Source organism: Protopterus annectens, chromosome 17.part0 (genome assembly GCF_019279795.1).
Source record: "Protopterus annectens isolate FY-2018-M chromosome 17.part0, PAN1.0, whole genome shotgun sequence".
Lineage (NCBI taxonomy): Eukaryota > Metazoa > Chordata > Ceratodontiformes > Protopteridae > Protopterus > Protopterus annectens.
The window spans coordinates 115,623,575-115,649,797 of record NC_056751.1 but is presented as its reverse complement, the minus strand read 5'-3'; positions in this window follow the sequence as shown (position 1 = coordinate 115,649,797).

Below are 26,223 nucleotides of genomic sequence, written 5' to 3'. Positions count from 1 at the left end.
CATTAGTTGAAGCCAATTGTCTTTTCATGGTATCTAAGACAACTGTGTTGTCATGGTATCCATGCATCATTCTTGATGAAGGCAGGATACTATTCAATAACAGTATTTGCTTCCTGTAACACATGCATATTAACTTCCATCATGTTTTTCTGGGTTCAGTGTCTCAGGTCATTTATTCCCACATTGACCACAACTAGGTTGTAGTCATTTCTGTCTGGGCTCTTGCTGTGGAGGTATTGATGCTTATTGATTGTGGGTTGATGTGAGAGATGGTAGCAGTGAACAACTGGAAAGCATAAAGCAGTTGCTAACTGCTTTAGAATACCTAATGTGATCAGACTGACCAAAGATGAGTTGAGACCAGGCTGTTGAGCCATTTTGTCAGAGGGTGGAGAACTAAGTCTGGTCACAGTATTCAAAGGTTGGAGAGAGACTACAGAAATAGACCCTGAAGATTTATGAATGAAGTATTTAGGGTGACACTTGGAAGTCAGGTTACATGATAGCTAATCTAGAAGTACTTTGTGATGAGACAGAACTAGGTCTACCAACTATAATAAGTTATGGTGATTTACCTAGTGCTGCTACCTGGGCTCACCACAGCTACAGTCAGCTATAAATAAATGTCATTTTCAGCCTACTATCACCAGAAGCAAAGCAGTAGCACTAATCCTAAGCCGGTTCCTGAGAAGCAGATCACAACTCACTTGCATTCAGCAGTATTGTCCCAGATGCCACGGGGATCAGTATACTTGTTATTGCCTTCACTTGGTAGATGCCCTGGATAGCATGTACAGTGATTTAACACAGCAAAAAGCCAAGCTGCAAAGAGATCCAAAATAAAAACTGTTGATTTTATGTATTTATTTATTTGTGGTCATAAGTGCAAGACTGTTTTACTTGTATTTCTGATTGAATGTTGGGTTTGCTTTCTGTTGAGTCAAATGTTGGATAATTTATGTCTTTTGGCTATATGACTATCAATTATGGTGGTGTTTGAGAACTGCTGATATACTCATAGATAGATGAATAGATATCTCTCTCCCTCACTGTGAATGTGTGTGCATGTGTGTGTGTGTATGTATATATGCATTTATATATATCTATATCTATCTATCTATCTGTCTATCTATATCTATCTATCTATCTATCTATATATATATATATATATATATATATATATATATATATATATATATATATATATATATATATATATATATGGGTCCTAGTTGTTACATTGAAAGTACGGTTTATCGGTTCATCGAACCGTACTTTTGTGGACCCACTTTAGCGAAAGTGCATTTTATCTCTCTCCTCCAAAAAAAGGAAGCCAATCTGGTGGTCCCCTGCCATTAATAAACTCTACAACAGAAGTAAGAAACTGTTGCAGAAAAAGGTGAAGTTCCAAGATTGGAAAAACTCCCTTATTAGCCTCAACAAAAAGTTGAGATCCCTTATCAAAACCTCTAAAGCCAGCAATGAACGCAGAATTGTGGCAGACACTAAAAACAACCACAAAGTCTTCTATAGTTATATCACAAATCTCCACAGCATTACCCAGGTTTGCTCTGAGTTACTGCACAATGATACCTCCTATACTGAGCCAACAGAAATTACCAACATACTGGCCGTCAGATTCAGTGCCAACTTTACTCCCCCCAAAAGGTCAAATCACAAAACCGGAGGAATGCCAGGCACCCAGCATCACTGCAGCACAGGTTAAAGCTGCATTGTCTAAGGCCAAGAATACAGTTTCCATGGGACCTGACAATATCACTGGATGTGTTCTATATGAACTACAAACTGAAATGGCAACACATCTGTGTGCCCTGTTCAATCACACCCTCACCTCAGGTTTTGTCCCTACCGAATGGCGCACTGCTATATTCATCCCTCTCCATAAAGGGGGAGCGATGACAGACCCTGGGAATTATCGCCCCATTAGCCTGATGAGTCTGATATGTAAGGCTGTGGACCACATCATCATGGACCTAATTAACAAGGATATAGGGAATCTCCAAACTCTAAATCCCACGCAATTTGGTTTTGTGAAAGGTAGATCATGCCTATTCAACCTAGTTGACTTCTTTGAGTCAGTCACCAGAGCTGTGGATGAGAGCAAGGCAGTTCATACAGCCTACCTCAATCTGGCCAAGGCCTTTGATACCATTCCCCACTCAGGAATTATTGATAAACTCACAAAACTAGGCATCAACCCCTATATCACTAGGTGGGTTGCAAATTGACTCACAGATAGAACCCCAGTGTGAAAGTAGTGGACTCCAAGTCAGACTGCTGACCAGTCATGAGTGGAGTCCCACAAGGATTGGTCCTGGGTCCCCTTCTGTTTGGCATCTACTTCTCAGAAGTCCAGGCCCACACAGAGGGACTCTGGTTGACCAGGTTTGCCATTATTAACTCCCCAAGTGATGTAGACATCCTACAGAAAGGCCTCACTGAGACCAATGACTGGTATCAAAACCATGGCCTTAAGCTTAATGCCAAAAAATGCGTCATTATCCCCTTTGGGAAAAACTCACTTCCCACTAATTACCACATCGATGGGAGCCCACTGAACACTGAAGGGGTTATTAGAGATCTGGGGACACAAGTTGACAGCAATCGCTCCTTCGACCACCACATTGTCACTGTGGTCAGAAAGTCCTTCTATGTAGCACATCTCATTACCAAGGGTTTGGCATCCAGGAAGAAAGAGGTCATTGTCTCCCTCTACTCTTCCCTCATTAGGCCAATCATCGAGTATAATGCCTCATTTGGCATGTAACTCACTAGACACATGAAACAGCTGGAAAGGCCACAAAAGTACCTCACAAAGAGGATCCTAGGCCTTAAACACATCTTACACGGACAGACTCAAAAAACTCCAGCTATTCTCTGTCTCATATCGTCTACTAAGAGGCAATCTCTGCTTGATATACAAAGCCATGTCTGATCCAGCTTGTAGAAATGCTACATCTAAAGAAATCCCAATCCCTCCGCACCACACGCTCCAGAGACCTCAACCTCCTTACCACAATCAACAGAACATGCTGGAAGGACAGGTTTATAACTCAGAGACTGCCCATGCTCTGGAATAGACTTCCCATACTGACATTTATACCTATGAGAAGAGCTGACGTATCTAAAACATTAATAGACTTGAAATTATATGTGAGAAAGCTGAACTTGTTTGTTTATTTTAACAACAGTTATTCTGTACCAACAAATTTACTCATCCCCAGTACCTTCAACCCTGACCTGCATCCTATGTTAAAAACCTTTGAGGATGCATGTGAACTGGATTTGAGACATTTGCTTGAAAATAATACCCTACCTATTTCCTTTAACTTAACATCTGTGCAACATAATTTAATAGAGGACATTAAAAAATCAGGCTCTCTTTGATTTATGCAGCCTGATAAAGGAGGGGGTATCATCATTATAGACTGGGTGGACTATAACCAATGCATGCTCCAACTGTTATTTGAGGACTCTTATGTTGAGGCATCCCTGAATGAAGTCAATATTTCATATAATAGAGTAGATTTTTTTATATGATATGTTAACTCAGGGTCAGATGTCTGTGGAACAATATAATTATGTTTATAATACAGTGGGACACAGCAACAACTGCAAAATAAGTGGCCTAAACATGGGCACCAGTCAATGACTGGCAGTCCAGTAGTATTATACATATGAACCAGTAGTATTATATATGTGAACCAGTAGTACACTACAGAGTAAGTGAAAGGGAATCATGCTCAGGGTATTCCATGTAAAAGTGGCATCACCATGGGGCTTGGAGGGGCAGTGCTTGCAATATGCTGGTCAACCTGATGGGTACAGCCTATAGGAATGGCGGGGCTATAGCAGTGGATATAGCAAAGTAAGGAGCCAAATCCACAGGTGTGCAATAGAGAATGACACATGGCATGCTGAAAAGAGAAGTGGAAGGTGTTTGATTCTATACACTAATAGTGTGAGCACTTCACATATGTTGGGTGGGTGGGATAGCAAGGTAGCCTACTTGTACACTGACGTCTGTTATCCTGCTGGGAGTGGATGCCATTACTACCTACAATAGACTATTACACAAATCCTCGGTCATGGTACCTATATACAGGTATACTAGTACATGTACATACTTAACCCTCTGCTTGGAGGGCCAGTTCATATTCATTTAAAAGAGGAATGTATTTTCCTATGTCGGTTTAGGAGCTAGAAAATATGAAAGAAAATGTAAATGCACATGAGTCATATGTCCTGTAGTTGTCCCAGAAAGTATTTATTATAAATACTGTGAAATACATTTATCATGTGTGCTTGTTGAAGATGTCAGAAGCAGTTTCCCCGGCCTCTTCTTCCTATTGGAGAAGAAAGTCAAGGTAGTTCTTCTTCAGGCCACAGTAGTGCTGCTTGGACTGCTCACCTGTGTAAGTGACACCTACTGCAGCAGTCAGTACACTGACAAGACGGTGCCAGGTATCCACCTTACATTGAGTATCCCCATAAAAAGTCCCAAGCATGTAGTTCTGGTGGTCTCTGCGCAATAAGTACAAAAATATTCTTGACTCTTTGGAGCTCCACTTGGGAGCCCTGCCACACCTAGTGCCTCAGAAGCCATGGCCACTTCACAGGTCACAGTTTAAAGGAATATAGCATCACTTTTGTGATGGTGTAGATTGCAGGCTTAATGTGATGAGTAGCTGCCACTAAGGCATATGATGGCATGTAAATGCATGGCATCCAAGAGTGTTGCTTGTGTGTATCCCTCAGAGCCTACATTTCCTACCATTATTTGCTGTTTAACATCTCTTGGGGGTGTGAAAGACGTTTAATATGTTCACATGTCTGGGGTACCTTTTGGGGTCAGTGATCGACTCAGACACATGCACTGTGTGTTGTGACTATTCATGTACATGCTTTGTAGTGCAGCCTTGGTCCACTATGTATTAAGTAAAAAATACATTTCACAGACATTTGCCCTTAATTGGCTCATCAAAACAATTATTGCACTGTCATCCTCAAGACTGCATGATAATATTGCCACAGCCACAGCCATTGCAGTCTACATTGTGCTATGGAATGTGCTGACTAGTAGAAAAGGAAGTGGTGTTAAAAGGAATACTTTTTGGGATAACCATATCTATAAAATAACCACAAGAACAGTAAAATTGTAATGCAAAACCACAATCTTGACCAGGAAAAGAAAACGTCAGGAAACACTGATTTTTAAATAAGTGAACAAAAACTATTTTACATATTTTTATTGCACTGTATTATTGTTTCTTTTTATCATGGGACATTTAGGTTTTTAAAGTTTTTAATGGTGTTATAAATATGTATAAATTGACTTAAAATGATTGGTGTGTTAAACATATAATTGTACGGCATTTCTGTTTGGATGTATACTCTGAAGAGGTCACTATTAAGTTATTTGAGATGAAAGCACTTAGTATACATAGTTTGTTTTTATTTTTTAATAAACTGGTTAAAACTGCAGTCTGATTGCAATAACCATGTCTATAACATCTAGAGTAATTATTCATGGGATACTGACTAGACATTATTGGGAAAGATTTGGATAACTTTTCTGCTCCTCTACTGGTGCTGTTTGAGTTATAGGGTTAGGGTTTGTCAACGGTTGATTGTGGATTGTTGAAGGCTTTGAAGTGTATTGTCACAATACTTTACTTATGACAGCCTAATAAGTTTGATGAAGGTAGGTCATGCATGCATTCTGCAGATGCCACGGGCTTAGGGGTGGCATTGCTGAATAATGTCTATCATCCAGGTTATTGTGTAGGTGAAACTAATTTTCATCTTTTTTCTCTCTGATGTGTGTTCTTAGGGGGTTGGGAAGCTGATAGTGTTTCTCCATGCTGTTGGGTGGTACTGAGGGGCCACCTTTCAGAACGCCTCTCTCTGTTGTGCATTTCTTTTTCAGTTGATATTTGGGGGGTGGTACTTGTATTTATGAATGTGCTTTCCTGATGTTTTGTTTTTGGGGAGGTGTCTTTTCAAACTTATATGAACAGTGGTATTATAAATCTGCAACATGTATGGTTGGGGGTAGGTTCTTGTTGACATGTGCATGTACCCCTCTACCTGGTGGACATCACCAGGGATATTAGCAACATACTCAGGGGTGGCTTGCTGTGGTCTTCTACTTTATGTTGTATTGCACACACCAATGATCAATGGCCATGCTACAAGCATACCTGTTGTCTGATTAACTCCATTGTCCTAAAGAGGGTGGGTGACATTAAAAGCCATACAGGTTTATAGGTAATGTATGTTGCAATTCAACACCAAGGGATCATTAAAGGTACAGGGGCACACAAATGTAGTCATCCACATGTGTGGCGGAGGTCATTTGTGTGATTTTATGGGGTCATGATACAGGGACACATCAATATGCAGAAATAAGATTAGACTGCAGTGTCAGATTTCACATGTAGATACTGCATAGTGTAATGTGATAGGGGTACATCTATGAATGGTTACAGATCACTGCACAGTGAAAAGTACCTTTAGGTGTAGCCTGTACCTCTGTGTGGGTCAAATATTGCACAGTTTTCATGTGGTTTCTTGTGTGGTGGAGTACTGTAATGAGGGCATGGTAGACCTCACAGGTCACCAGCTTACCATATGTTTATCCTCACATTTCCATAGCAGGGTGGCTCCAAAGATGAGGAGAGAATGGCATCATGCTGCAGGACCTTAGTGAACATGGCCAGTGGATAGTCCTTAGAGTCAAGCGACCCTACCTTCCGTGTACATGTCTGATGTGACCTTGTTGCAAACATAAACACTGCCAGTAGCCATAAACAAGATCAAGTGCAATGCAGAGCTGCTGGCATGATCAATGATGCCTGTAGAAGGCAAGACATCTTGCACAGAAATGGATGGCAAGAGCTGAGGGGGTGGAAGTTCTATCTACACAAACATCCCTAACAGACAATGATGATTTCCTGGCACCTCTGGATTCAAGGGTGCTCCTTCATACTCAGTTGAGGACTTGACATTGGAACAGAACTTTACCCATTAACATGGGTGTCTGGAGCAATATTCTGGATTAGTATCCCCTTACATATGTATATCATGTAGTGCAAAGTGGTTGAACCAGAACCAGGCCCATACTGAATACAGTCATTTATATATATATATATATATATATATATATATATATATATATATATATATATACACACACATATATTAGTTCTTTAGCTACAATGTCATTCTGCATAGGGTATGATTTTTTTTGCATGCAACTGTACTATACAGCTACAGGCTCACTGCTATCTGGGAATGTCACAAAATAGTACTGATGCACTTGGGTGTGGAAGTCAGTTTGCAAAGGTTCTTCATTGTCTGGGTCCTACACTGTAGATATTGGGATGTGTGCTGTTGGGAAAACATCTTAGCCTGGTGATGATGGCTGCCACAGCCTGTACAGTCAGTAGCCACAGTGGCATGGGTAATGTGGTGGGCATATCGCCCCACTTCTACAGAGACTGGACCATTCTCTGTGCATCCTAACTCTGAGTCACAGGATACCATAGTAGGACAGGAGTTGGCTGACATACCAGCCCAGGATGCACCCTCACCTCCTACATCTCAAACAACAGTGAATGCTGGTAGCCCCCAAGAGCATTGGGAGGAAAATAGGAAGGTGATGTACTGAGGGGTGCCAGTGCCTTAGTGCTCATTGCACATTGCACATGTGAGCAGAGTGTCTCTATAGCTGTCACACAAAGGCTGTGCAGGGCAGTCATCCAGGGCTTGATGTCCCCATGGCCACAGTTGACCTGATTGGTGTGGTACTTGGTCTGCTTTACCCAGTTTTGATAGACAAAATGGACAGTCTGTTTCCTCAAGGTGCCTGTGTGTGGATGAGCATCACTGACATCCCTGTTCTCATGGCTGATTATCTTCCATCTCTGGTGGGAAACCCTCTGTGGGATCATCAGAAGACAGTCTAAGTCTCATAATGCCACTATGACCAGTGTCAAGGCTGCTGTGGCCAATCATGGATACACACAGATGGGGTGTACATGTTGAGCCTATGTGTGACCTGTCCCACCATTCTTGCTCATGGAGTACACCATTCTATCTGTTGTCTAAGAATTGCTCAGGAGGAGGGTGCACTGGAGTAGAGACATGCATCATAACTGAACATTCCTCCTAAGGGTGAGGTGCACAGTGAGGTGACTTCTGCAGGAGCTGTGTCCACATACACATATATGCATTCGTCAGAACACAAACACATGCATACACTTATATGACTACAGATACATACACACACACACTATCAGAACAAACACCACCACCTACCTCTATCTACTACCACAGTGGAACCACCATCCTCTTCCTTTAATGGCTTCCCAGCTCACCATACTCAGCAGACAATTGTTCTCATACACACAAATCATAAGCCTTCCAGCCCACATAGTGTCCATTGCCAACGTCTGTTACAGTGTCCCTTCCCATTTGTGCATATGATTACAACTGCGCCGTGCTCTCAGCGATCTGTTAATAGGGAAGCCAGTCTCTGATGCACAGCATGACCAGTGTGCATAAGGTGTAGCATGGCCTGTTTGTAGTATAGCATGCGTCAAAGTTGTGTTATGCTTAATCTGGCCCATAGTTGTGAACCAGATGTTGCCTCTGAGCTAGTGCCTTGGTGTACAGCACCCACCTCCACCTTACACGGTCATCTCCTGTAGCTGGGTCCTCTGCAAACTCCTCACTTGGCACATCTTCTACTCTGATGTCAATACCCTGCTGTATCTGTGTACAACATTTTGTGTAACACTGCACACACAATATATCTTGCTGTATGTATCTGAAATATACTGCAGGATGTATCTGCAGACATCTAAACAGCATAAGTGCTGTTTGGAGTTTGTATCAGTATCATGAGCCATGGCATATCTTTTATCACCAATACAATACCCCTGGGGGAATTCACCCTGCACAAATCGCTTATGTAAGTTGCATATATATTATATGTGTTAATCTTGGGCACTGACAGGGTAGTACACTGGCAAATTTTATAGTATATCCTGTGAATTGCACACCACCTGGCAGCTGATGGAGTGGAATACCTTATGGTTGATATATCAGTGTCCCTGTGTCTCACTTGGCAGCAGTGTGGGTGCAATAATTGGTGCCATTTACCACAGAGAAATGGGATGGTCAATAAAATGCCCACATGGAGTTGTTTCTCTCCTCTGTGGTACAAGGGAACCACATATTCTCCTCCAAATGCTATAGCACGACATTGAGAAACTGGTGTAATAGGCATAGGGCAGATGCCAGGGATGTAACCACTGTTTCCCTACTTGGTCTCTAGAAGGTCCCAGTAACCAGGTTTGTCAATTCTACATATACCTTATTGTCCACAGGAATGTGTGTGCCCCTCATTTCATGAGCTTGCATATCATAGCATCTTGGTTTAATTTCTCCACATATTTTGGATTTTTAATACAGTGATGGTAATTGACCCCTTTCCTAAGTCAGGGTACAATTAAAGTTCATGAACTTGTTATTGTTTCAGTCTTTGATGTTAGCCAAATGTGATCTTCTCAGCACCTGCAATTTGCCCAGAACTGACTCCTTCAGTAAATCATGTACTGTTACATCTATTGGTAGCATATATAGGTACAACTGTAAATTATTTTTATTAGGCCTGTTGCTCCTACTTCTATTGGAACTGTCTGGGTTTCTTTCTTCCACATTGCTTTTGTTTCTGCCTGCATATTCTGGTATTTTATGATTTATGTATCTCTCTGTACATAAGACACTGTGACAACTAGCTGTAGGAGTTTCAATGATCAATGCCACTTTTTTTGCTACTTTTTTTCGTGCACAACTTCATCTGTTTTTTTTCACAAGTTCTTTTTGAACTGTTGGTAATGGATGATGCCATGTGATATAAACTTCACCATTCTCTATAATGTTTTGTGGTTCATGTTTACAATGCTTCTAGCTACTTCTATACTATAATGTTTGCACAATCCCCAGTGCAACAGTCGTGCTACATTATTGTGCCTTTCAGCATACAGGCTTACTGCCATGAGTGTGTCATATCCAGCAACAAGATGTGTGAGTGTTTCCAGCTCTTTTTATAGAACCTGCATTTGTCTGTTTCTTCCACATGTTCAATATCTTGGATTGCCATTATTAGCCTTTCATCATTTGGTTTCAGTTCACCACTCCTTAACCATTCCTGTGTCAAATCTTGGTCAACATGAGGTTGTTCAAGGAGATCTGTATACTTGCCATTACATTTATGGATTTTTTCCAATTTTCTTTCCTTCTCAACTGATCTTTTTACTTATATTCTTTCTTTTGTTTTACTGTTGGTTTTTGTCTTATTCTGGATTAATTTCCATTCCTACTTCAATAAAACACTTCTAAGTTATGTAAGGATGTCATCTTAGACTTCTTTTCCTCACATTTTAAGTCTGGTGAGATTAGAAGATATGTATGCAGTCCCACACCTGCAGATCTATACATGTAATCATAGGTTAATAGGTGTGTACTAGGCTAATGGCCCTGGAGCCTTTACAAGCCTAGCCCATAGGATTACCCTGGCATCATGCCACTCAGCCTTAGTTCCCAGTGCCTCTATCGAGTAGAGCCAGTGGAGTGATCTCCAGGGTGAATTTTCTATTTCCTATCCACTCATCAAGATTTCTCTTGAAGAGGGCCAGTGAGGTGCTCCGCTTGACAAGTATGGGAAGTCTATTCCATAGCATGGGCAGTCTTTGGGTTATGAACCTGTCCCTCCAGCTTGTTCTATTGATTGTGGTAATGAGGTTGAGGTCTCTGGAGCATGTAGTGTGGAGGGATTGGGATTTCTTTAGATGTAGCATTTCTAACAGAGCTGGGTCAGACATGGCTTTGTATGTCAAGCAGAGATTGCCTCTAAGTAGGCAATATGAGACGGATAATAGTTGGACTTTTTTGAGTCTGTCCATATAGGACAAGTTTTTAAGGCCTAGGATCCTCTTTGTGAGATACTTTTGTGGTCTCTCCAGTTGTTGCAGGTGTCTATTTTATTTTATTTATATATTTTATTTTATATTTGTTTACTGGGAAAGTCCGACTGGAACGAAGTCCATTTACAGCGGAGGCCTGGGGAGATATTTCACAAGATATAATAATTTGCAAATAGTAGGCCCTGTATGGGAGTATTGAGTACTGTATATTAGAGATAGTAAGTAGTGAAGAGAGGAGGGGAGCAAGAATTGGAGGAGAGCAGAAAAGCATTTATGTGATGCAAGGACAGAGCCAGGACTGCAAGAGGTGCAAATTAAGTGCCTTTTTGAACAGTGAGATAGATGGTGCTAATGAGATATTTTGGGGGAGGTTATTCAATTCCCTGGCAATGGTATGAGAGAAAAGAGCTTTTCATGCAGTATTGTTGGCTGTGGATATACAGAGCAAGGTTTTGTTGGATGAGCGTAGAAGACGTTATGCTGAATATTGGTTTAGTAGTTGGTTTAGGGCTGGAGTTTTGTGGGGATTTTTTATTATGTTGAAGATGAGCACTAGTTGGTGGTAACTAATTAGCTGAGAGAGTTCTAACCACTTTAGTTCATTTAGGGCAAGACAGTGATGACTTCTAAAAGTGGAGTTACTGGCAAATTTTGAAATTTTATTGTAACATGATTCTAGTTTGTCTAGGTCTGTTTTCCGGATTTGAATTAGGATTGGTGATGCATACATTAGGGTAGACAAGAGGTGGGTTTGGGCTAGGGTGATTTGTGCTTGGTCTGATAGGAACTGTTTCTATTTGTATAAAGTTCCTAATTTTTTATGTACCTTTTTAATGGTTGCGAGATGTGGACATCAAAGTGAAGATCCTTATCTATTTCAACACCGAGGAGCTTAGTATGGGTGGAGGGGGAGATTGTGGTGCCGTTTTTGGAGTTGATAGTGAAGGAAGGAGGTGTGGTTCTGGATTTTTTGGGGGTAAAAAGAAGTAATTTGGTCATGTTGGGGTTTAGAATAAGTTGGATATCGGTAATCCATTTTTCCACGGAGGAGAAGGATTCTTGGGTAAGCTTTTGAATAGTGGTTATGGATGAGTCTGAGCAGATTAAGGATGAGTCATCTGCGTACTGTATAAGTGATGCATGCAGGGTGGAGGTATGTAGTTTGTTGGTGAAAATGGAGAATAGTAGAGGACCTAGTATTGATCCTTGAGGAACGCCTATAGTACTTGGTAGTAGAGGTGATACTACACCTTGCCATTTGACTGACTGTATTCTGTCAGAGAGAGAGCTTTTGAACCAGGAAGTAGCAGAGGGGGAAAAGAACATGGTGGATAGAGTGTCTAAAAGTAGGTTATGGGAGACCATGTCAGATGCTTTAGATAGATCTAAGAATATAGCTGATACAAAGCTGTAGTTGTTTCTAAGTTATTTAACCTGGTTAGTAAAGGAGAGAAGAGCAGTAGTTGTACTGTGGTTTGGGCGGAAGCCATGCTGTGTGAGGGAGAGGAGATTATGTGAGATTAAGAAGTGCATTACCTGGGTGTGAATACATTTCTCCAGGAGCTTGGAAAGGGGGGATAGGATAGCAATGGAGAGGTAGTTTGATAGTTCATAGGAGATGCCACCTTTGTGTAGGGGAATAATATATGACACTTTCCATAGTTGTGGGATGTAAGCTTCTTGTATAGTGCAGTTTATAAGAACTGAGACAGAGAAGGCTAGGGACTCTGCAGCTAATTTTAGGAAATTAGTGGGTAGACCATCTGCCGTGAGAGTGGTGAGTTTTAGTTGTGAGAGAAGTTTTTTAACTGTGGAGGTTGGTACAGGTGAGAGTGTGACGGAGGGTCTATTGTTGTGATCTATAGTTGGGGTGAATTTAGAGTTATTGTTGGATAGCTACGTAGATAATGAGAGAATAGATTCTGTGAAGTGATGGCTAAATTGAGAAGCTATGCTGTCATTGTCAGTATTGGTGTGGGGAGCTGGGGTGGTAGTTTTGCTGGGTTTTAAAAGGGAATTGATAGCCTGCCAGAACTTTTGGGGGTTTTGGAATGTTTGTTTTGGATGTCTAGGAAGTATCTTTGTTTATCCATTTTTGTTTGTTTTTTTGGCCTGATTCCGAAGTTGTTGATATTTTTGTCTATCTTGGCTAGTGTTATTCTTTTTCCAGTTCTTCCAGACATTGTCTCTGGCTTTTAGTAAGGCTTTTGTTGTCCTATTTAGCCAAGGGGTATAGTTAACTTTAGTCTGAAGTTTCCTGATGGGAGCTAATATATTTAGAACATTCATAAAAGTACTATTGAAAAACTCAACTACCTGGTCAAAGGCTAGAGTTTGTACTGGGTGCCAGTTACATTGTTGTAACATGCTGTTAAGAATTTGTGGATTTACCTTGTGCTCATCTCTAGTTTCCTTATACAGTATGCATTTGGGTATGTTTACTTGTTTACAAAGGAGGAGTGTGGGGCAGTGGTCACTCAGTTCATCAGGTAGGCAGCCCACATGATAATTTTCTTTGGGGAGATTAACTAAAGTCCAGTCGAGAATGGAGGTTCTTTTGGATTTGTTTGTCAACTCTGGTGGGTTCTTGGATTAATTGTGAGAATCCAAATAAGTTTGAGGGATTGTTGGAGTTGCAGGCTAGCCAGTCTAGGTTTAGGTCACCTAGCAGGATGGTTTCTTGGGGCAGGTTGATTGTAGCCCATTGTAACATTTCCTCTTATAGGTGGGTTATTTCCTGGAGGAATATAACTGCAGAGGATGTTGATAGCAGGATGGTTTCTTGGGGTAGGTTGATTGTGGCCCATTGTAGTATCTCTTCTATTATAGGTGAGTTATTTCCTGGAGGAATATAACTACAGAGGATGTTGATATCAGGATGGTTTCTTGGGGTAGGTTGATTGTGGCCCATTGTAGTATATCTTCTATTATAGGTGAGTTATTTCCTGGAGGAATATAACTACAGAGGATGTTCATAGCAGGATGGTTTCTTGGGGTAGGTTGATTGGGGCCCATTGTAGTATCTCTTCTATTACAGGTGAGTTATTTCCTGGAGGAATATAACTACAGAGGATGTTGATAGCAGGATGGTTTCTTGGGGTAGGTTGATTGTACCCCATTGTAACATTTCCTCTATTATAGGTGGGTTATTTCCTGGAGGAACGTAACTGCAGTGGATGTTGATTCTCTTTGTGTTTTTCAGGGACATAACGGGGCCTAATGTCTCTGCATTCTGAAATTTGGGAAGTGGGGTTTTCAGAGGCTGGAGGTTAACTGTGTTTTTAAATAAAATTGCAACTCCGCCTCCCTTTTTGGTATCTCTGTCTTGCCTTAGGATGTTATAACCTGGAGAGAGAATTTCTTCATTTTTGGGTGGTGGGTTTTAGCCAGGTCTCAGTAATGGTTAGTATATCTGGGGAGTAGTGGGCTATGAAGGCATGTAGATCATGTAGTTTGTTGGATATACTTCTTGAGTTTAGGTTAATAATAAGTAGGTCTGATTTCTGTTTGTGTGAGAGAATTTTGTTGCATGGACCTGGGTCGGGGTGTATGTCTCCTGAGATTAGTAGCCATTTTTTGAGGAATAGTTTGAGTTTTATGGTGTGAACTAGGTCTGTATTTACTCTAGATGCTGTTTGTCTATTGAGAAGTAGTGTGGTAAGTGTTTTGTGTATATAAAATAATGAGCTATTGTTAAATAGTGTGGAGCAGATTACAATGTTTTTATGTGTGTGTGTGTGTGTGTGTGTGTGTGTGTGTGTGTGTGTGTGTGTGTGTGTGTGTGTGTGTGTGTGTGTGTGTGTGTGTAGGTATTTGTTAGTGTTTAATGGTATGTTAGAGTGTATGGATGTAGTGTAGGCTAGAGTAGTGACAGTTAGTAGTAGTAGTGGTAGTATGCCTTGCATGATTTATCTGGGGTTAGGAGAGGGGAGGGTTGTAAGCAGGAGAGTGTGGTATGGAAGTGGGAGTGGACTTGATACCTGAGGGATGGTGATAGGCTGTTGTAGGAGGGGTGTGACTATTTGGACTATAAGTTTAGGAGCACTGGGGGCAGGTGAGATTTGGGGACAGAGTAGGGGAGCGGAGTGAGCCCGAAGGGCGAACGGAGCGGGCAAGAGCAATAGAACTGATTACAGCAGAAAAGTATCAGTAACTGCAGACATATTAACTACAGCAAGAAGGTATTTTTAACTTTATATTAAGGGAAAGTATTGTTTATTAATTGTAAATGTGGGCAGTTTCACAAGGAGGGAGTGGATATTTAATAGCTGTAGAAATGGGGAGGAGGACTTATCGAAATCTACCAGCTTTTGGTAAAAAGGGAAAAATGTCTGGAGATAAATGTTATTACTACCTTTACGTGATAAATGCTGCCACCTAGTGGCAAAAAGAGATAGTGTAAATGAGAGATAAGCAATCCCTCTAATATAGCAATTTATTCTAGGGTTAAGAAAACCAGAGGGGGGAGAGTGGCAAGCTAGATCCAGTGTCTATTGAGGTACATGCCAAATGGGACATTGTACTCGATGATTCGCCTAACGAGGGAAGAGTAGAGGGAGATAGTGGCCTCTTTCTTCCTGGATACAAAACCCTTAGTAATGAGATGTGCCACATAGAAGGACTTTCTGACCATAGTAGCAAAAGAGAGGTTACTGTCAACCTGTGTTCCCAGATTTCTTATGATGTCTTCTGCATTCAGTGAACTACCATCAGTGTGGTAATTCTTGGGAACCTTTTTTTCCCAAAGGGGATGACAACACATTTTTGGCATTGAGCTTAAGGCCATGGTTCTGATACCAGTCATTGGTCTCAGTGAGGCCTTTCTGTAGGATGTCGATATCACTTGGGGAGTTAATTATGGCTCCCAACTTGCAATCGTCTGTGAACTTTGTCAGCCAGAGTTCATTCGTGTTGGCCTGGACTTCAGAGAAGTAGATACCAAACAGGAGAGGACCCAGGACAGAACCCTGTGGAACACCACTCGTGACCGGTTGGCAGTCTGACTTGGAGTCAGCTACTTTCACAGTGTGGGTTCTATCTGTGAGCCAGTTTGCAACTCACCTTGTGATGTAGGAGTTGATGCCTAGCTTAGTGAGTTTTTCTATGATTCCTGATTGGTCAGAGGCACATGGGATATATGCAAATGATCCTTATGTACATCAGGTGTTTTAGCTAATTGGCGATTCTGAATGACCATGACTTGTTTCATCGGTTTACTGGGCAATTTCAGGCCAATAAAGCCAAACCCCACTAGCTGTGGATATGCATATTTCGGCCTTGTTATGACCTCGTCAGTACAGCACAAGCAGAGTGTTTGACTAAGCATTAGAAACACAGGGCTGTTACACCCAGCTGATGTCCATTATAATTAGGTTCACTGCAGAAATATCCCAAACAACAAACTAAAACAATGAGTGAGAAGATCACTGAAAAACCAATCAGTAAAAACAAAATGAAAACTCCAGCAGAACTAGAACTTCCACAGCTAGTGGGGTCTGGCTTTATTGGCTTGAAATTGCCCAGTAAAATGATGAAACAAGTCATGGGCATTCAGAATCACCAATTAGCTGAAACACCTGATGTTCATAAGGATCATTTGCATATATCCCATGTGCCTCTGACACAAGAGGTTTGGGAGGTCACTCAGTGGAAGTTCTAGCTCTGCTGGAGTTTTCATTTTGTTTTGCTGATTGTTTTTTCAGTGACCTTCTCACTCATTGTTTTATGATTCCTGATTGGGTAATGTTATCAAAGGCCTTGGCCAGATCAAGGTAGGCTGTATGAACCACCTTGCCTTCATCCACAGCTCTGGTTACTGACTCAAAGAAGTCAACCCGGTTGAGCAGGCATGATCTACCCTTCACAAAACCAAACTGTTTGGAATCCAAAGTTTGGAGATTCCCTATATCCTTGTTTATTAGGTCCATGATGATGCGTTCCATAGCTTTGCATATCAGACTTGTCAGGCTAATGGGGCAATAGTTCCCAGGGTCTGTAGTCACTCCTCCTTTGTGGAGAGGGATGACTGTAGCAGTGCACCATTCAGTAGGGACAAAGCCTGAGGTGAGGCTGTGATTAAACAGGGCACACAGGTGAGGTGCCAGTTCACTCTGTAGTTAATGTAGAACACAGCCAGGGATATTGTCAGGTCCCATAGAAGCTGTATTCTTGGCCTTGGACATTGCTGTTTTAACCTGTGTAGCAGTAATACTGAGTGCCTGGCAATCTACTGGTATTGTGATTTATCCTTGGGGGGGAGGGGTAAAGTTGGCACTGAATTTGTTGCTCAGTATATTGGCAATATCCTTTGGCTCGATATAGGAGGTGCCATTGTGCAACAGCTCTGAGCAAATCTGGGTATTGCCATAGAGATTCTTTACATAACTATAGAGGCCCTGTGGTAGTCTTTACTATTTGCTGCAATTCTGTTTTCATAGCTAGCTTTAGAGGATTTGATAAGGGATCTCAGATTTTTTGTTGAGGCTGATAAGGGAGTTTTTCCAGACCTGGGACTTCACCTTATTTCACATCAGTTTCCTCCTTCTGTTGTAGAGTTTGTTTATGGCAGGGGAGCACCAGATTGGCTTCATTATTTTGGAGGAGAGCATCTTGGTTCTATTGGGTATGGTGAGATCCATGCATTTGTGTACGTGTTTGTTCAGGGCATTAGTGTATGATTTGGCAGTCATACTGCTGTTCTCCAATTGCATGGGTGCAGTGAAGTTAGCCATCTCTGTTTTTAGGAGCCCAAAGTTAGCTTTGGAGAAGTTTTTCATGGTGGTTACCTTTACGGGGGTGCAGGGGGTGGGTGGGATGTGGATTTCCAAGCTGATTAGTTTGTGGTCGGATCTAACCAGGGAGGAGTTGACTATTGGAGTAGAGCAACGCTCGCCCATGTTAGTAATAACCAGATGAAGGATGTTGCTACCTCTAGTGGGGTTAAGAATGAGTTGGTCTAGGTCATTGGAATTAATGAATTCTAGGAAATGTTGGGCAAGTGTATTGGTATATGAGTAGTTTTCCCAGTTAATGGAGGGGTAGATGAATTTGCCAAGTATGAGAGTGTTAGGTTGGACCCTAATATTCTCCAGGGTGCTTAGGAATGTGGTGTGGAAGTCTTGGGTCATAGTTGGGGACCTATAGCAGGCTATGATCTGAATTGCTGTCTTACCCAATGTTAACTGCACCTGAAGTATCTCTGATGCGTTATGTTGTCTACCAGTCTGGAGGTGTGTACATCCTTTATGAATATCGAAACACCACCGCCTTTGGAGCTTTGGTCCAAGTTCTGGGGCTTAAACGTGTGGAATGAGTTATAACCTGGTAGTGCAAGGGTGCTTTCTGCTGCCTTGATCCAGGTATCTGCTACAGCACAAATGTCGATGTTCTCCATTTTAAGGAGTACTTCAAGCGAGTGCATTTTGAGATTTAGACTTCTAGCATTGAGCAGCATGACCCTCAGATTGCATTTGTTTGTAGCTGTTACGGTGGTGATTTGGTCTTTGGAACACCGCCAAAAAAAGGCACTATAGTGGTGGCAAGAGCCTTGACCAGTGTCTGGAAGCCCAGGGGTGACAGATGCAGGCCATCTCTGGCAAAGCATCGATGTCTGTAAATCATGTCATCCCAGGCAGACAGATACTGGATCTCCTTAGAATGACACCCAAAACTTAGCCAATTGTTGAAATCAATCATTTTCTACTTGTACTGTGGTATCATTCTGGTTGATGGTAGGAGGCTGCCCAGGGCTAGGGTCATATTCGCCTGGGCTACATAATCTGAGAGCTCCTCCATGTCTCTTTTCATGTAGTCCAGGGAGGTACGTCTCAGGTCATTCACACCCACATGTACAATGACAGAGTCATGTTTGTACCTGTTGTTGAGGGACCTGAATGCATGCATTATGTGGTGGATCCTAGCACCTGACAGGCAGCTGACTGTTACTTTCTCCTTATTCAACCTAGTGAGTGGGACATCAATGTGCCTCACTATTGAGTCACATATGACTAGTGTGTTGGGCATGCTGTTTTGCCTTAGGGGCTTTGGTTGAGTGTCACACTGTTTAGGAGAGTTATGTGTCTCGTGATTAGTGTTGTGTTGTGGTGGTCGAGGACGTTTCTGCCTTGGAGGCAGTTTCAAGAAGGCCTCTACCTTCCTTAGAGTTGGGAATATATATATATATTCTTGGTATACACAGATTTTGTTATATATCATCTGACAAGCATGAAGCATTTTTCTTGTTTTCCTGTCCAACTGATTCAACACTTCTCTGGGCCATTCAGTCACCCCTAAACTGTAAGTTAGAACAGGAAGATCAAATTGGTTTATAGTTTGGACTTTTCTACTAAATGTCAAGGCAGTTTCCAGTGCTAGTTTTAGTCTTCAGATGTATTCTTTACTGAGTTTTATTTTCAATTCATATTTTTATCATTATTCCTAAATATGTATGCACTCACCCCTGCTCAAGCTCTTTTGTATTATGTTCCTGTCCCAGAGTAACATTTTCTTGATACTGAAGCTTTACTGATTTAAATGTTGCTTTTGCATATTTTTCAGGACCAAATGCCAATGTTATATCACCTGAGAAAGTTTTAACCATTTGGAGATGTGCTTTCAACTCCTTATCTGATGAACTATACAGTTTTAAGTCATCCACAAAAAAGTAGATGAGATGTCTTTAAATAAGGTTGTTTTCCAGGAATCCAGTTGTGATCATAGTCTAATCGGCTTAGTAAATAGCATAACGGGTTAAAGGCAAGGCATAAGAGCAGCAGTGACAGAGAATCACTTGGAATATCCTTTGGAATTTGTTATCCCGAGGAAATAATTTGACCTTTGTCATGCCTCATCTGGAAAGTGGTTTGCCATTATTTCTTAGTCACTGTTAGATAATTGATCAGTGTACGGGTTATCTTATACATCTGTAAGCATTCCTTTGTCCATGAATGTGGAATGCTGTCAAATGCTTTTTTGCTATCTATCTATGCCATACTTCTATTATGATTTTATTTGGCAATAAATGATCCTTTATTCCACATGACTTTCTTTTGTTACCCTTTTGATATACTGCCATAAGTGAGTTTTTTTTTTTCTAAATGACTATAAACTCTGTCTGCATAAATTCCAGTATATAGCCTGTATACTGTCAGGCAGAGGTATAGCTGGCTCACCCAGTGCTCTGTCCGACTCCATGAACTAGTGCCCCACCCTATCGCTCAAAGTGAAGAAAAAAAAAAAAGAAACAGAAATGCACTCAGATAGGCAGGTCGTGGCAGTCTGAAGCATGAAGCATGGCCACTTCCAGGCATGCCCCCTCCCTACCAGCTCTTCACTGGAAGAGAAAAATAAAAAAAGCAAACACTGCAATAGACTGCTCATGGCAGTCAGAAATGCATGCCCCCTTCGTACCAGCAACATCACACAAAAGTTAATTTCTGTATAGGCATTTCTGAAATGCTGGTACAAAAAGAATGCAGGAACTGCACTCAGATTGCTCCCTGTAACAGGTTGTAGCCAGGGCACATGCCACACTTTGCCCCACCCTTGCTATGCTACTGTTGTCGGGTGTCAAGTTATTGTTCTATAGTTGTTAAGATGGCTTGCAGATGGGTCTATGTTAAAACAACGAACGGAAGAAATTACAAACGCTCCGTTGAGCGAAAACTCATATACTCAAAATCGTTATTGTGAGATCGCGGTACAGTGAAGATTGGAAAATTTGCCCTTTCCTCACTGTAGTGCGATCTCGGAGTTGGAATATATTTTTTAGGGGGGGTGGCCCCCCACAATAGCGATTTCGAGTATATGAGCTTTCTCTCAATGGAGCGTTTGAAATTTCTTCCGTTCATTGTTTTAACATAGACCCTTGCAGATTCACTCTTCAGGAAGAGTGTTATTTTTTCCTGTTGTTAACCAGTTTGGTGCATGTTCAGGATGTGCATATAGATAATTCTTACTTAGGGCTAAACCTTTGTGTAATAATGTTAATGCTTTTAGCCAGACGTAAGTTACTGCTTCTGGGTCTGGAGTTTTCCAGTTAGCAGCTTTTCTTTTGTCTCAATTTCTCTGGCTGTTACTTCATCCCATTTCGTATGCTCTACATTACAGCTCCTTACTGTTTCTTTTAATTTTTCTATCCATTTAGCATCTTTGTTATGTTCAACAGGATCTTTATAAATACTTCTCCAAAATGTGTCTATCTCTTCTTTTCTGATGCTGTTTTTAATCCTTTTTCTTTGTTTCCCAATTCTTTATAAACTCTTTTTAGATCATTCATACATTGCTTATTTTGTACTTTCATTTATATTTATTTATATGTCTTCCAAGATTTTCTGCCTGTGCTGATATTTTCATTTTATTGTTAGGAACATTATGTGGTAAATCTTGATGTGTTTTGCTGCTGTGCTTTCCTTTTATCACTTCTATCTTTCTAGGTATTTTTGATGATCTGTTCCCATTTCCATATTCTTCTGACAGCGATGCTTCTTGCCTTAACTGGTTTATAGTTTCTCTATTTGATGATTCCGTGGTTACTTGCTCCCTTCCTGTCCTTTGATTTCAATCTTCTAACATTTTATTTACTTTCTGTAATCTGTTTTTTTCATCTGTCTTTACTATGCCTGTCAGGTCCTGCATGTTCTCTCTTTCTACATGGTGGTGGTCTGCTATTCCTGTGTCAAGAAACTGGTGACATATTGGAGGTGCGGTCAGATCCTTCTGCAACTTAGGAGGCCTCAGCTCACATCCATGGCTGTGAGGATGGTTTCAGACACATACCTTACTGACAGTCTGTCTGCTATCCCCAAGATCTTTGAGCAGTCCAGTCTCTGCTCATCAGGATTTTATGGCATACAGCTGTGCTGGCACTTGTAGTTCACAGTGTAATTTTTATGTTTCTGAATTTCTCCATGATATTGTTTACCCTCATCAATGCCAAAAAGTGCATGGTCATCCCCTTTGGTAAAAACTCTGAACCCATGAACTGCAACATAGGTGGTAGTATACTTAACACCGAAACTGTGATAAGAGACCTTGGGGCACAGGTGGACAGTAGTCTCTCCTTTGATAATCACATCACCACAGTAGTCAGGAAATCCTTCTACGTGGCACACATCATCACAAAAGGTTTCTCATCCAGAAAAAAAGAGGTCATTGTACCCCTCTACTCATCACTCATTAGACCCATTATAGAGTACAACGCCCCTTTTGGTATGTACCTCACAAGACATCTACAACAACTGGAAAGGCCTCAGAAATACCTCACAAAGAGGATTACCAGCCTCAAACAGATGCCCTACACAGACTGTCTCAAAAAACTCCAGCTTTAGTCCGTTGCATATCGCCTACTCAGAGGTGATCTCTGCCTAACATACAAAGCTATGTCAAACCCAGAGCTGTTGGACATGCTCCACTTAAAGAAATTCCAATCCCTCCAAGCTACACGCTCTAGGGACCTAAACCTTGTCACCACAATAAACAGAACATGCCAGAGGGATAGATTCCTGTCCCAGAGACTTCCCATACTCTGGAATAAACTACCTATCTATATCAAACAAAGCTCCTCATTAGCACTCTTCAAGAAAAATCTTGATGACTGGATGGGAAATAGGAAATTCACCCCGGGGATCACCTCTGTGGCTCTGCTCGACAGTGGCACAGGAAAATAATTTTCTTGGGTGGCAAAAGCCAGGGTACCTTTTTGGCTGGGCTTGTATAGGCCCCAGGGACGATAGCCTAGTACTTACCTATGAACCTATGAACCTATGAATCTGTATTTCCCATCACATTCATTATAACAATATTACTAAATTCCATCTCATAATAAACTCATTTGCATGGTATGCTAGCTGCGATATTTCATGGCATTGCATGACTCTAGTAGGTGTGTCTCTGAATACCCTCCACCCTGCACACTGCCACTCATTTCTCAGTTTTACTTTTCATACTGCACTATTTGTTTCACTGGGTATGTTGTCAGTGGCACACTATCTGATGTCAATTCCCATTCCACTAGAAACGTTCTTGTCAATGGTCCATCATTTGATAGCATTGGTCAGACACTAGTCTGAGCAGTAAAATTCAAATGGAGATGCTTGTCCTTCTTTGTTGCATATAATTTATAGATATAATAGAGAAGAGTAGTTCTGCCACACAATGCAGAAACAGAGATTTGTTGGCTGTCTATCCAGGTAAAGACCAGCTTGTATGTGCGAACTTTAGAATATTATTGGTTTGTTTGTTTCTATCTGTGATGTGCTGGGCCAGGGGCCCTTTTCAGCCATGACTCAGACCAGAAAGCAGTAGTGTTTAATGAGTTATGCTTGACATAATTTTCAGTAAACATGAGATATAAATGTTTAATATTTATAGATTGACAGCTATATTTTTAACATTAGTTCCAATAAACAAGTCATACCAAACAACTTATTATGTGTACTGCGGTGGTGGTGCTGCGGTAGCGTTGTCACCTCACAGTAAGACGTTGTCCTGTTCAATTCTCAGCTAGTGCATCTTCTGTGTGGAGACATGCATGAATGGGCATACCTTCGTTGAAGGTTGTGCGTCAGGGCCGGCAACTCGGCACGTAAAATTCTACTGCCAATAATTAGCGGACCGGAGTTCTGCTGTGGCGACCCCTAACCGGGAAAAGCCATAAGACGCAACAACCAAATGACTTATTATCTGCAATATTTAGAGTTTTACTTTTAGACCCCTTTACTGTACAAAAAAAACATAACTGACAGCATTGGAAGAGAATAATAAATGTCTTGATAGGTTAAATTTGGCATACTAATGCATATGGTGTAGACTAATATAATTTAGTTAATATAAAGGATGTAACTAAGACAAATTACATCAGTAATTCCACTTCTAGAATATATTGATTAAAGAGAACAGAAAAGTCAGTGAGGGAAGATATAGTTTAAATTAGACGGATAAAGTTACCAATCATTCTAGCTTTGGTTATTGATTTATACTTTTTTAAAATTTCTGAGAGTAGTACTTGCTAATCATGTCTATATATGCAAATAATTTGCTCCTGAAAGTAGTGTAGCCTTTTCTTTCTGGTAGCCACATAAAAATTTACCGGGGCAGTTTTTCTATTGCCCTTTTCTCATATTACTAACAAAAGATGTTCTGTACAGTGTCAAAGATTCTTTTGTATCTGGCCTAATATTATAAGGTGGGGTTCTTGTTTTTATTATTTCAGAGAGGGGGTAGGAGCAGGTGAAAGTTCAGTCTGTATAATGCCAATGGCTCTTTGTGAAAGCATTGCATGCACTCCCCTGCTTCCAGTGTTTGCCTACTTCCCAACCTTGTAATTAAGCCAGCCCTTAGTTTTTTCCCAAGCTTCTAGACATTTTAGACTGATTGTGAGTACCTGGCATTATTGCTTTTAGAAGTTCACGTAACTCATCTTGTTGCAGCTTCTGTTTTAATGTTAGCAGTTCATTGGCATCATTATCAGGGTTATCTAACCTTTATACATCCATCTCCCTGACATCACACAGATGCACACCTAGACCATTATTGTCAGCCGGTGTATTTCTGTAAAAGGTGGAAACACATCTTCAATCTGCTCCTCAGATTTGTCATATGTAGGCTGAGGTATGACATTTTGGTCTGGGACATTTAGCAGGCATGCCAAGAAAGGACTGCTTATCCTACCAATTTCATCCTGAATAAGCAAAAAGAAATGTCCCTTTCACTGTCCTTTGTTCTTTAGACTCTGCTATAAACTAAAGCTGTTTTAGACCACATTTCTCCTATGTTCAGTGATCTCCCTTGGAAGAATCTTCTTTTGGAATGTTTTTATAGATGCTGCACAAATTGATAATTCTCACTCCTTTGAACTGAAGAAGAATGGACTACAACACATCAAATTGCCTTTGGATGAAGACTAAGCAAACATTATGAGTGAATGGGATTTTACTGTCCAGAAGCAATCAGGCCTTTATTTGTTTAAAGTGAACATTTTCACTCTAGCAGCAGTGCAATCCATATGAGCTGAAGTGCCCTAACAATAAGCAATGCTGTACAATCTCATGTGCAGCATACTTCTCAACCTCTTAGCATAAGAATTGTGGGCAAAGCTAAAATGATTGGGGGACAAGACCCAGAGGGCAAATTTTAAATAGTGCCCTTATTAACTGACAAAGTTGTTTGGAAAACATGTTTTGCATTAACATGCACTTTGTGAATGAGATGAAGTTTGAAAGTCAAATGGCTGTCAGTATTTAATGATTGCAATTCTCAATGATTTGCCAGAAAACAAGTTTTATGAGTTACAGACCAAAAATATGAGGCCAAAATCTTGGCATTCTGTGAAAATCTGGACATTTGAGTGGTATGGTGTGCAGCACATGTGCATTGTGCTGCAGTTGCCGAAAAACTGTGAAGCAGACCCTCACCTGAAATTCATGCAATGGCTTGAAAATGTCTAAGGCAAAGCAAACCAAGCCTGAACTGGCTGAAGTATCCAGAAAGTATGACCTCACAAATTCACCAGCTTATTACAAGAGTCGTATCTTGTGAGTATGACCAGCAGTATGCAGATATCTCTGAGTGTCGTGTCATATCAGCCACAACTTAACCCTGTAATTTAGGCACACCATAAACAATCTTATCATTACAGATACATGGTCCTGTTCCTAGTGGATAACACTCAGCAATTCTGGAAGTCCCACTCTGTTCCCCAGTAGCAGTGAATGTAGGCAGCAGTGCCAGATCTAAGCCTAGTTTCTGCTCTAGGAAGATTAATGAGAGTTATGTCATGTTGTGACTCAAAGGATAGCTGAAGGAGAAAGGACAGGTGGTGTTTATTAAGCTTTGATTCCATAATGAAGTACTCTTCCTAGTATATAGTTGTCCAGAGGCCATATCTTCCAGCTAAAATACTGAACATTTCTCCATACAGTTCATGGAATACCTTGCAGATGTCAGTTGTAAGGAGGAAAGCCAAAGCTGGCAACTTCTTTACTTTTTACTGATACACTGGATATATGTAACACTTGAGAAGCAGGACACATTTTTGCTGTTTGTTCCAAACGGTTTGGGAATAGTCAGGGACACACTTGGAAAATACTCCCCAGCAACATGTCTGTGTCAGATGGTATGAGATCCATGGAGTGTACGTTATTCAAAAAAATAATTAAGTCCCATAGTTACGAAGCTTAAAATTAATATAGTTACATAAAATGTGCACATC